A 13,876-nucleotide genomic window follows, 5' to 3' on the forward strand; every position below is an offset into this window, starting at 1 on the left:
CAGTCAAAAGGACACTTGGCAGCCAAGGATTTGACTTATAATCGTGTCTTTATTAAAAATCTCGTGCTGGAAATATTTGGCCTATATGACTAGTCATCTAGACAAGTTTTGTGATGCAGATGCTGATTTTCCTAATGATGCCCATTATAAATGAATACACAAATTATCTTGGTTTTGTAGCCTTATAAACTCTTCAATGTACTTCAACTTTTTAGTAAATACCCAAGTCCTAATTTCTAAATATGAGCTAAGAGGAATTACACACATGACAACTAATGATGACTAGATATTAAATTTTTTCCTCAACCTTTCAGACTCAAATTTTTAGTCCGCAACTTTATTAAATTGTTTAATAAGGTTTTAAGTCTAAATTTTTTTCATGGATAACTTTTCTTCATTTAATCTTTTTATATAACTTCATAATTTAATATTTTGAACAATTTGACCTAAAAAAATTGAAATTTGAGAAATAGGTGGGTATTTATAGAGTTTGGAGTGAGTTTTGGAGTTGCATATGATTGAGATTAATTTAAAATATTATTTTAGCCGGTGGATTTAAATTTTAGCTGTTTGATCTTTTTTTTTTTTACCTGTAAAATAGCTTCGATTTAGTATATGGATCGTTGAGTTTGCACTATGAATGCAGTCCACCTCTCTTTTGACATAGAATTAGGTCCAACGACTCAACAGGCCAGCCAAGTATGCAAAGCCTTGGCCACTGTTTTTAAAACATTTACGCATATTGCCATTGTACAGTCACTCCTCTAAATTTTATAATTACTGCAATCAATAAATTAATATCATATTTCTACAATTAATCTCAATTTGTCAAACGCTTTCAACCAGTGAATACCTTATGGTTGAAATGTGTGTAAGCAAGCATTTTAGAGACTATGTAGACCTTTGTTTTAAGGAATTTGGTGATCAAGTAAAGGATTGGATCACGTTGAATGAGCCATATTCTGTTAGTAACATGGGTTATTGATCGGTTCATAATTGTATATTATTTCTTACCCTTCTAGCTTATGATTTGGTTATGTTTTTGAGTTAAACTTGTGCTTTTAATCCTTTTTGTGTTTATCTTTCAGTTAATTGAGCTTTAGGTAACAATGATGGCTTTGGAGAACATAATTCATGCAATTCAAGCATGTTAAGGCCTAATTTGGATGAATTGATGAAGAGCTTAAAGACAAATTCATTATGGCTACAGCCCCCTGCCAGTCCAGTTCCGTAGGTCATATTGCAAGCTTTGTTTCAGCAACCTACATAGCTCGGATGAGGCCACATTATTCATGAAAGTTGCTCCAATTGGTGTGTACTATAACATATCCAAAATTCAGCCCCATTGGATAAATCTGGAGTCCGTTACCTAGCAAACACAGAACCATGCTCAGGATGGATCTTATCAGCGCGGAAAATGAGTTAGCAATTTGTTTCGGCCTTAACTTCTTCCTCCGACCTTGGATTGGCCCAAATAACATATGGCTGGAAAGAAGACATTCTGAACTTCAATTTAGAGTGCTTAAAGTCCTAATTTGATTAAGAGAAGCCCAAGTTGTAAGCCCTTGAAGTTGCTGGTCATGCTGACCTCAGCATGTGCTGGTTGGATGCTTGGTCATGGTGAGCTAGGTATGAGCTATCATTTCTGGTTGGAAGCTTGGTCATGGTGACATGAAGATGAGCTAGGGCTGCTGGTGGGATTTAGTGGTGAAGTGCATCAACCAATTCAAGATTTTCTAATACAAGTGCATCACCCATTTCAGATTTTCTAATACAAGTGCATCAACCATTTCAGATTTTATAATTCAAGTGTTGTATGCATTAGTCTTATTGAATTCTGATTTTCACTTCCCCTAGGCCTATAAATAGGGAAGTTCTCTAAGCTTGTAATAACACCCCAAGGGGGGGAGCTCTCAAACACTTCTCTAGAGCTCCCTTCCCTTCTCTCCCTCAAATTCTCTTAGTTTTCCTTTCTAGTTTTCAATTGTTATAATGAGATCTTTGTGCTGAAATTCTCCTTAAGTTTTTCTTAGTTCCACTTTACTTTTCATTATGTAAATTCTTTTCTTTAGTTTCAAGTTTGATTAGTTTCCAAGTTTCAATTATGGTTTTTGTTCTTATTCATTATGCTTATAAGTTAATATGCTAGTTTGAATGATTGATCACCATTAAGGCTTGCATGTTAGCTATCTTGGTTTGAATTAAGAGTAGACACCATGCTTTAATTCGAATTGAACTATGAATAGGAAGAGTATGTATGGACATTCGACAACAGGGATTAGATACATGCTTGGTTGTTTAAAATGTTCTTCTATGCTTAATGGGTTCCTAATGCTTAATTTTAGGTTAGACAACAAATGATCAAATTAGGGAATTAGGAACACAAGGTTATGACCACACACCATGGCTTAATCATACTTTAGCTAGAATCAATCCGTTAATCTAATTGAACTTGGGAACTTATTTGCTTGAGTTATTTCTTTCTTCCTTGTTTTATTTATTTCCTTGCTTTTTTTTTCATTTCTGTTTTGTGTAGGGAAAATGAATTGGATCATTCAATCACCAATCCTCGTGGGATCGACCTCGCACTTACATACGCTATACTACCGAACGGCTCGTGCACTTGCGAGTATCACAAGTTGAGGATGCAGCTTAATCCATTTTGGTGCAGCTGAAATCCACACAACAAGTTTTTGGCGCCGTTGCCGGGGATCGGTAACATTGTTTGATTCTATTTGGCTTTCCTACTTTATTTTTTTTTCTTGACTAGACAATTTCAAGTTTTAAAGTTAATGACGTTAATGGACAAGTTGTGTTTGTAGTCCAACAGAAAAGGACAATTGCCCAACAAGCAAGAGAACTGGGTTTAAGTCCCAGCTTACACAACCCATTGGTGCTTGTTGCTTTGAAGCATGGAATTGGACGTGTGTTGATTTTTCCTTTTCATTTTTAGTTTTTTTTTTATATTTCGTAATCCTTTAATTCTGTTTCAAGTTTTTTGTGTTTGTTTTAGCAATTTATGATAGCTTAATAAAAATGGAGAGAGATGGCAACCTCAATCATAAGAATGGGGAGTGTGGAGCAGTGGGAGAAGTCGCGACCTCCAAATGCATCCATGCTCGACCTAATCGCTTCAAGGGGGAGTATTCCAATCTTTTCTCTTTAGTTGTTTTGTTATTATTTTAGTAATTTTAATTTTCTTTTTCTTTTATTAAAAAAAAAATTAAAAAGATTTTTTATATTAGCTGACTCGTGGTAACTCCAGTGAGCGTCTCCGTCAATACAGTGTCTAGGAGTTCTTTAGGCGACACCTTCGGTGTCTAAGAAGTTTGGGTTTTAAGTGGGACCTTTGTGACCCCTCCAACCTTCCCGGATCCCCTGGCTGTGTTTTCTGAGGCCCTTAACTGGTCATCCATGAGTTGCTTGTATATTTGTGTGTTTTATAAAAAAAACAAAACAAAACAAAAAAAAAAACAAAAAAAATTTAAAAAAATTGAAATTTGAGTTTTTATTTTTATTTTTATCCTTGTAAATTGCAATTTGGAACTTCTTTTTTTTATTTTTTTTATTTTTCTTTGTGTGGTCAATTAGTTGTAAATAATAATAAATTTTTTAAAAAAAATCAATTTGGAACTTCTTTGTTTTCTTTTTTTTTTGTTTTGTTAAGTTAGTTTATGTATTTATTTACGTGGTGTGGTTAGTTAGTTTATTTCTGAGTGTTAAAAACACATTTTTATTTCATTTCAAACATTACAAACAAAGAAAACAAAAAGTAAAACAAAAAAAAAAACAAAAAAAAAACAAAAAACAAAAAAACATTCAAGTAAATTAAAAATAAAAACAACTTCTTCATCTTCATCTTCATCTTCATGGCATGCCTCTATTGTCTCTTACTTGCAGAATCTGCAGCAGCTCCACATGGTCCTCATTTTTTCTCTGCAGTGCTTCCACGTGCTGATTGGCACAGTAGAGCCGCTTCTGCAAGTCCGCCACCATAGCCTTCAAGGAAGTTATTTCCTCGCTCATCGCGGCACACTCCCGTGTTCTCGCCAGCAATCGCATACCCAAATTGGTAGCCGAGACCGCATGGAGAACAGTTAAATTATTGGACTCCTCCACCGCTGCTTTGTCAGACCTCTGTGCCACATGCAGATGATCTGTCGGTGTGAGCTTGCAGCCAATCATGCCTCCAAGCAGCGCTGCTCTGTTCGGCATTGCCTCAGAAAAGTTCGGTATTACCTCAGCAAAGTTTGAGGCCGTACCGTGATGATATGTGGAGTTTGGGAAGACATGGTTTTGAGGAGCCCTTATCTGCGCATTCGGTGGTGCAAGGGACAGTTCAAGGCTAAGATCATCAAGGTGAGTGCATGAGGATGCCATTGTTTTGTTTTTGGATTTTTTGATGTTTTTCTCTGAATTTGCAGGAAGAAATGCGGGGTACTCTTCTACTTCACCGAGATGAGTTTAAATAGACTTATACAGACGAGGGAGCCGAAAGCACTTCGGATCTCGAGGGTGCTATCCTGTGCTCTTTTCTCTCGGATCCCTTCATTTCTGGCGCAAATTGCGAGCACGTTTTTTTTTAAAAGGGAGCATGTCTACACTTTCACTTACTTTTGCCTCCCTGTTTTCTGATGTTTGTGTTTTTGCTTTTTCAGTTTTTATTTTATTTTATTTTATTTTCAATTATTTTCTTCTTGTTTGACAGGTTTCTTAATAATGTAGTTGGAAGAAGAGACAAAATTAAAGATGCGTCTTGGACACCTGGTGCAAGAATCCCAACTCTTCTTTTAAATTCTTGTTTGAATTGCGTGTTTATTTCAGTTTATTTATTTATTTATTTATTTATTTATTTTGTTTTTTTTATTTAATTAGGTAGTATAATTTAAAACTCATGGGATATTCTTTGAAGGAGCTAAATTTTTGGTAACTCCAGTGAGCAACCGCAGTCTATACAGTGTCTAGGAGTTCTTTAAGGCGACACCTTCGGTGTCTAAGAAGTTAGGGTTTTAAGCGGGACCATTGTGACCCCTCCAACCTTCCCGGAACCCCTGGCTGTGTTTTCTGAGGCCCTTAACTGGTTATCCTTAAGTTTTTCTCTTAAAAGAAGAAGCAGTTATTTGTGTATTTACTTAACTAAAAAAAAAAATTAAAAAAAAAAAAAAAATCTTGTTTGGGTCTTCGTGTTTTTGTTTGATTGTCGTTCTTTAAATTTAGGGTCAATCGTTTCTTTGAGATAGCTAACGTTTTTATTTCCCAATTAAAGAAAAAAAAAACACACATACACTTTAAAATTAAATAAAAACTGAAATCATTTCTTCTTGGCCTTCGGTGTCTCGACCATAGGAGCTTTGAGTTTGGCCCTCTGGCTGTCCTCTTCCGGGGCTTCACGCACAGCCTCTTGGGGCTCATCACTTGAGCTCCCAAAGATCGCAATCTTAGCTTGAGCGTAACTACTCTCGCGATCTGCTTGCTTGCGTTTACCCGGTCGGTCTAGGTCCTCCAGTTGCTTTCTCATGTCGCGAGAGTACAACTCTACCATCTTTGATAGATTTTTATTCTCGTCTCGCAATACTTCTAGCTGGTGTCGATTCACCTCCACAATCCTTGACCTCTCCCTTTTCAAGCTTTTTATAGCACTCTGACAGTCTTCAACCAAACTTCGCTCCGCCGCCAACTGAGCTTTAAGCACCTCTACCTCATGGGACTTCGCAAGTAGGCGATGACCCAAACTTGCGACACATGCTGTACTCTGCACGCTCAGTGCCAGGGCATCACTCGTGACCCGGTTGTCATCCCTTGTCCCGAACACACGTATATCTTTGGGAGTCACTAAATTTCTGCAAACTCCAATGGCAACATCGTTGTCCAGGAGTATTGAGTCATTGACAGTCACAGGCCCCCGTGCGGAGGCAAAGTAGGGCATCCATACTGGTGCTACTGCTTGGCCTCGTGTCTGAGTCGGTGGAGCTAGGTTGAGATCTAACGAAAATGGGTAGGAAGAGGCCATTTGATTTCTCACTTTTTTCTTCTTTTCTCTTTTGTGTTTCTGAGTTTGTGGTTTTGTTTTTATCCCCTTCTTTTTCCTTCTTATAGATATAGTCTTTGACAAACCCTAGCCGTTGCAGCGTCTAAGCGTTTTCTGAATATCCAGCGTTCCTCGAGTCCCACAACCTTCTCACTTTCCAACCGTTTCCAACACATTTGTCACGACTTGCTTTGTCTGAACGGACGCGTTCAGCAAAGTTGTCGCGCCTTTCCATGAGCCCGTAATTTTCGCTTGTGGATCTGCGGCGCCTCTATGCGTCGACACGTGGCTCCTGCTTTCTGCCCGTGACTATCCATGAAACGACATCAGGGACCAATTCCCTCTTTTTAGAAATCCCGCTTTGCGCTCATAATTCACGTTTTATCTTTTTAAGAAAAAAATTAAATTTAAACGTGTGGGCTTCAGATTTCATGTTGGGTCGGGTTTTACCGTTGTTGGGTTAATTTCATTTTGGGTTGGGCTTTCAATTGTTTGGGTTTCAGTTTGTGTAAGACTATCTGTTAGGGCTTACTGTTTTGAGTGTTTTACTGTTTCGTGTTTTATTTATTTATTTATTTTATTTTATTTTATTTGATTGTTTGTTTTGTAATTTTTATTTTGTAATTGTTTTATTTTATTTTTGTATGTTTTGTGATTTTTATTTGCTTTAATACCCTTCATTTGTTGTTATGACATTGGTTGTGGCTAATTTTTAAACATTGAGGACAATGTTCATTTCTAGGTTTGGGGGTATTGGAGTTTAGCAAGTAAATTTGGTTTTTCTTAAAATTAAAAAAAAATAATAATTGAAAAAAAAAATTATTTATTTTTTTGCTTGTTTTTATTTTAAGTATTGTTTTGTTTTGTTTTTGTTTTGAGTCACTTTCCGAACACTTATGATGAGATAGTGATAAATGTTTGCATGACTTAAATAAAAATTGGATTTCATTTTATTTTAGTGTTTTTTTTTTCTTTATTAAAAAATAAAAAAAAAATTTGGCATTGTTCTAGCATGATATGTTTGAAACCTTCTTTACACTTGCCATTTGTTTCATAATTTTCCAATTAAAGGATTTGCATGACCCAAAGAATTGTATCAAGCACAAATTAGACTTATATAACCATATAAAGTGAGCTTTTGAGCCTTGTACTTCAATTCATGAGTGTTATATACATACTCTTATTTTCTTGTCATCAAAGTTGTTGTTTGATCTCATTATTTATTGATTTGGTTGAACACTTAAAAGTCATTCATTCTTATGCAATTTGACTTCACGACATTTAAGAAGTGATATTAAGGCCCTCTTTGGATCGTTTGTGCCTTTCAAGCTAACCTTATGCATGCTTAAGCATGATTTTCCATTGTTAACCATTTTGAGCCTACATGTAAACCTTTTCTTTCATTTAACCAATTATATTTCCTCGCCTTAGCCTGAAAAACAAATATTTACCTTTCTAAGGAACTCATGAGCTTTAATTGGGATGTGTTTTTCATACTAAGTTTGGGAATTTCGAAGAAAAAAAAAAATCACACAATTGGTGAAAGAAAAGAGAAAAGTTGTGATTAAGTGGTGGTTGAATGAAATTTCATTTTTGGGCCTTCAAAATAAATTGGTGGTTGTTCAGGAAAGGAGTGAATCAATGTAAATGAAGGGTATAAGGAGTTTTGATCAGGTAAAAGAAAAAAATCTAATCGTGATGATTCGAAGTCTTGTAAACAATTATTTTATGCTCTTGCATTGCGAGTTCCTTGGACTTTGTATTATCCATATCCTTCATTTCTTACTCACCTTACACCCTTGGCCCCATTACAACCCATGTTAAAGACCTAAATTGATCTTAAATGTCATGTGGTTGAATTGCATTCATTTTTCTACTTTTAAGTGTTTGACATCCTTCTTGAGATCATATTAATGCAAGTTCTTCATATTTCTATTGCGAGTTAAGTCCCTTATGGTTTAACTCTATTCTCATGTTTATAACTGAGTGTGCATTATAGCCCTCTTCTGAGTGATTCATTTGTGAGAGGACAACTTTGGTGAGATTTGAAGTTGAACTTATGCTTTGTATGATTTTTGAAATTGTGTGAAAACTAAGATTGGGGAATTTGTTGCATTTGGCTATCACACTACTACACTTTGAGCATATTGTGTTTAGAACTTTGCCGCTTTGTAAATAATGTCTAAAAATTGAGCTTTTATTGTTAAAACGTTTAAGTCATGTGCATGAGTCATTTCTCTTCAGAAAATGTTCGGAAAAATTGTTTTAAGTTCTTTGTGTTTTTGTGTTTGTTTTTGTTTTTGGTTTTGCTTAAGGACTAACAATCTTTAAGTTTTCTAATTACTTTGTTTTACAGAGTCAGTAAAACGTTTGTGGGTATCGTATCTGTTAAACCCTCAGGAGACACAACTCCTCCTACTAGGGATGCCTAGAGGTTTAAAGGCTTGTTGCATATGCTAAATGCAATCGAGTTACCTACGAAAGTGGTTTAGTTAACTTCTAGTTTTGTTTTTAACTTTGTTTTGTGTTGTTTTGCTCGAGGACTAGCAAAATCTAGGTTTGGGGGTATTTGATCGGTTCATAATTGTATATTATTTCTTACCCTTCTAGCTTATGATTTGGTTATGTTTTTGAGTTAAACTTGTGCTTTTAATCCTTTTTGTGTTTATCTTTCAGTTAATTGAGCTTTAGGTAACAATGATGGCTTTGGAGAACATAATTCATGCAATTCAAGCATGTTAAGGCCTAATTTGGATGAATTGATGAAGAGCTTAAAGACAAATTCATTATGGCTACAGCCCCCTGCCAGTCCAGTTCCGTAGGTCATATTGCAAGCTTTGTTTCAGCAACCTACATAGCTCGGATGAGGCCACATTATTCATGAAAGTTGCTCCAATTGGTGTGTACTATAACATATCCAAAATTCAGCCCCATTGGATAAATCTGGAGTCCGTTACCTAGCAAACACAGAACCATGCTCAGGATGGATCTTATCAGCGCGGAAAATGAGTTAGCAATTTGTTTCGGCCTTAACTTCTTCCTCCGACCTTGGATTGGCCCAAATAACATATGGCTGGAAAGAAGACATTCTGAACTTCAATTTAGAGTGCTTAAAGTCCTAATTTGATTAAGAGAAGCCCAAGTTGTAAGCCCTTGAAGTTGCTGGTCATGCTGACCTCAGCATGTGCTGGTTGGATGCTTGGTCATGGTGAGCTAGGTATGAGCTATCATTTCTGGTTGGAAGCTTGGTCATGGTGACATGAAGATGAGCTAGGGCTGCTGGTGGGATTTAGTGGTGAAGTGCATCAACCAATTCAAGATTTTCTAATACAAGTGCATCACCCATTTCAGATTTTCTAATACAAGTGCATCAACCATTTCAGATTTTATAATTCAAGTGTTGTATGCATTAGTCTTATTGAATTCTGATTTTCACTTCCCCTAGGCCTATAAATAGGGAAGTTCTCTAAGCTTGTAATAACACCCCAAGGGGGGGAGCTCTCAAACACTTCTCTAGAGCTCCCTTCCCTTCTCTCCCTCAAATTCTCTTAGTTTTCCTTTCTAGTTTTCAATTGTTATAATGAGATCTTTGTGCTGAAATTCTCCTTAAGTTTTTCTTAGTTCCACTTTACTTTTCATTATGTAAATTCTTTTCTTTAGTTTCAAGTTTGATTAGTTTCCAAGTTTCAATTATGGTTTTTGTTCTTATTCATTATGCTTATAAGTTAATATGCTAGTTTGAATGATTGATCACCATTAAGGCTTGCATGTTAGCTATCTTGGTTTGAATTAAGAGTAGACACCATGCTTTAATTCGAATTGAACTATGAATAGGAAGAGTATGTATGGACATTCGACAACAGGGATTAGATACATGCTTGGTTGTTTAAAATGTTCTTCTATGCTTAATGGGTTCCTAATGCTTAATTTTAGGTTAGACAACAAATGATCAAATTAGGGAATTAGGAACACAAGGTTATGACCACACACCATGGCTTAATCATACTTTAGCTAGAATCAATCCGTTAATCTAATTGAACTTGGGAACTTATTTGCTTGAGTTATTTCTTTCTTCCTTGTTTTATTTATTTCCTTGCTTTTTTTTTCATTTCTGTTTTGTGTAGGGAAAATGAATTGGATCATTCAATCACCAATCCTCGTGGGATCGACCTCGCACTTACATACGCTATACTACCGAACGGCTCGTGCACTTGCGAGTATCACAAGTTGAGGATGCAGCTTAATCCATTTTGGTGCAGCTGAAATCCACACAACAGTTATGCAATTGGGACCTTTGCACCTGACTAATGCTCTAGTTGGCAACAATTAAACTGTACTGGTGGAGATTCTTCCATTGAACCATATGTGGTGACACACCACCTCCTCCTTTCTCATGCAGCTGCGGTCAACTTGTACAAGGAAAAATATCAGGCATGCTTAATTATTAACTTTTGGTCAGAATATATGGTCCTTATTGAGAATTCTATACTAGTCACTAGTAGTATTAAGTTGCAATAGAAACGGGAATTAATACTTTGAATATGGAGATATATAAAGATTGTCCCTTATTACTTTTGGCTACAAATCATCAACCATAAAATAATGTTCTTGTGCAGGCATTACAAAGAGGCGTGATAGGAATAACACTAGTGTCACATTGGTTTGTGCCAGTTTCTAATGCAACACGCCATCAAAATGCTGTATTACAATCTTTGGATTTTATGTTTGGATGGCAAGTAAAATTGCATACCAACTCAATTAATTAAATGCTAGTTCTAAATATAATATTTAGTACAAGTTAATGGTTGGAATTTCTATGTTTTTTTAAGGTTCATGGACCCAATTACTAGTGTCAACTATCCGCGCGTAGCATGCGCGCTCTTGTTGGAAGACGATTACCAAGATTCACGACAGAACAATCCAAATTGCTCGCTGGATCATTTGATGTTTTTTAGACTAAATTATTATACTACTTTCTATGCAAGCTATATGCCGGTCGCAACAATTCCATAAACGCAAGCTACTTAACAGGTGCTCGAGTTAATCAATCACTTGGTTATCCAAAAGGAATTCATGATCTTTTACTCTACATAAAGGAAAAGTATAATAATCCACTTATTTACATTACTGAGAATGGTAATTATTTTATAGCCTTAATTAATTGCATCAACAATGTTTCAGAATAAATTTTTAGAATGCATAAAGTATACATTATATTAATTGTAGACGTTGATGAGTTGAATGATCCATTACTTTCACTTGCGCAATCCCTTAACGATACAAATAGAATTGACTACTACCATAACCACATCTATTATGTTAAAGCAGCAATCAAGTAAGTGTTTATTAGCATATGATTTGATTAAGACTGGGTGTTGCATCCGCACATTGACATCAACGCATTGTTTCTTTTTTTCTTTCTACTTTTGTTTTTCTGCGGGCAGAAAGGGTACCGAAGTGAAGGGATACTTTGCATGGTCATTACTAGACAACGTTGAATGGAATTCTGGATACACTGTTCGATTTGGTATCAACTATGTGGATTACAACAATGGACTTAAAAGGTACTTAAAATCTTCGGCACACTAGTTCAAAAGGTTGCTCAAGAAGTGAAGAAATCTGATTATAGTTATTGTTCGTATTGCTTCCATATTTGTATTTCCTTCAATAACGTGGAAGTTGTTAGTGTACAATAATGTGAGTGAGGGGTGTCAAATTTGTATATACCAAATTTGAATCCCAAGACTATGAACTATATTATAATAAATCACATGCGATATGCAAATATTATTGAGAGTAATTGTCCCATATTGAAAAGTTAAGTAATTTAGCCTGGATTTATAAGAAGTTGAATTACTCCACCTATTGCCAATTGGTTTTAGAGGGAACCTCAACTGCCTTCAAATATATCACATATATATCATAATCAAGAACACCTCTACCCTCATTACAGTTTCTCTGCTTAAGGGAATACTATATAGCCACTCTTACAAAACTAAAGCATCAATTTGAATCATATCTGACAGTATATATCCGGTACTTCTGATTTCTTAAACAGTGCGGACAGCTTTCTTGAACATAGGTAACGTGCTATGAGTATATTTCTTGAACCAAAAAACTTTTGAAATCTCAACTCTTTTCGAAACCGGCCAAGTTTATCGGAATGGTTAATCTGTAGGTGCTGACCTGTACGTACACACCTTGCTTGTGCAAGTTTTTATCATATATACATGTTGTAATTATATATATGTTCCTCGTGCTCCTCATGGAATTTTATATACATACAGGAGATTCTGAAAGAATTCCCAAAATCACATGCGATACTCAAATCGCCCATTTAATAATAATCAACACCTTCAAATACATAGTTCCCACAAACCAATGCTCAATTAATGTATATAATATGTGTAGAGAATTTCTTATCTTGTCAGCATTGGGAGATATAACAGCAAGAAAAAAAATTCATAATAATTTTCAGATGCTACGTACTGCTGGAACATGGAGAATGGATAACAAGCGAATCTGTAATGTATAATACACTTGGATTATATGTTGGCGCTTATGCAAAGGGTATTCTTGAAGGAAGTCGAGGTTTAACCCTAAAATTAATTGACAATGAAAGAAGTAGATGTGTGATATTTCTTCACATTCTCACAATTCTATGGCTAATTAACCAGCCAAACCCAGGCTCAAAGGATCCCTACTGCCAGCTGTGATGTCAGGAAAATAGTTTTTTTAGTTGGATTGCAATAAAATGGTTTAAGATTTGATCACACTTGGTTTTTATTTTATGGGATCTTTCGATATAGGTCCAATTTTGAGTTTGCACTATGAATGCAGTCCACCTCTCTTTTGACGTAGAATTAGGTCCAGCGACTCAACAGGCCAGCCAAGTATGCAAAGCCTTGGCCACTGTTTTTAAAACATTTACGCATATTGCCATTGTACAGTCACTCCTCTAAATTTTATAATAACTGCAATCAATAAATTAATATCATATTTTTACAATTAATCTCAATTTATCAAACGCTTTCAACCAGTGAATACCTTATGGTGAGGTATATATGTCTTTGGGTGGTTTGATTTACCTGCTTTGCATGTTTGTGTATACCTCCTTCATAGGTAATTTCATATCATATATCTCCTCCATAGTTAATTAACATTCATATGTATACCTCCTCGATAAATAGCATTCATATGTATACCTCCTCCATAGGTAATTTACCTATCCATACCTAATTAACATTCATGTATATTCCTAGTCCATAGGATTGTAAGAAGAAAAAGAAGGAAGAAGAAAGATTATATTTATTTTTTTTGTATCAACACATGTTTATGGGATTTTCAAAATTAAAATGGATAGACAAGAAAATATTTTATAAATTCAAATCATAATTAACTAAAAGGTCAAATATAGAAAATATTTTATGAATTGCATTCAGAATCAATAGTTGCATTAATTAGCTAATTATTTTGATATAAATTAGTCTTTCCCGATTTAAATCATAAGGGCATAATTGGAACATGAAAATAAATTTTAAAAGAAAAAATATATATGATTACATCATAAAATTAGAAAAGGAATGTAATCCTATGTGGCATTGAAGTCAGAGGACTTGGATTACTAACAATATGTGTGTGGAATTGCACCCAAATTCTATCATAAGAATTGGACTTATACCAAATTATTTATTTTTTTATTAGGAAAATACTTCATTCATTCCCCGGTAAATAGGAACTCCTACATTCTTGCCACTAGCAGTTTGACATGTGTGTAGAAGTTTTTATTTTTGTGTTTTTAATGAATTATTTTTGCACATATGTCAAAACCGTGATTTGCAAGAAGGG

The 13,876-nt window shown here is 35.2% G+C and overlaps 1 pseudogene; it reads left to right on the forward strand.

Moving 5' to 3' along the window:
- The first annotated feature begins 865 nt into the window (after positions 1 to 865).
- Positions 866 to 11,617, forward strand: LOC148294161 (beta-glucosidase 12-like; annotated as a pseudogene).
- Positions 11,618 to 13,876: the final 2,259 nt, after the last annotated feature.

This window comes from Prunus avium, chromosome 6 (genome assembly GCF_965620075.1).
Source record: "Prunus avium chromosome 6, drPruAviu1.hap1.1, whole genome shotgun sequence".
Lineage (NCBI taxonomy): Eukaryota > Viridiplantae > Streptophyta > Magnoliopsida > Rosales > Rosaceae > Prunus > Prunus avium.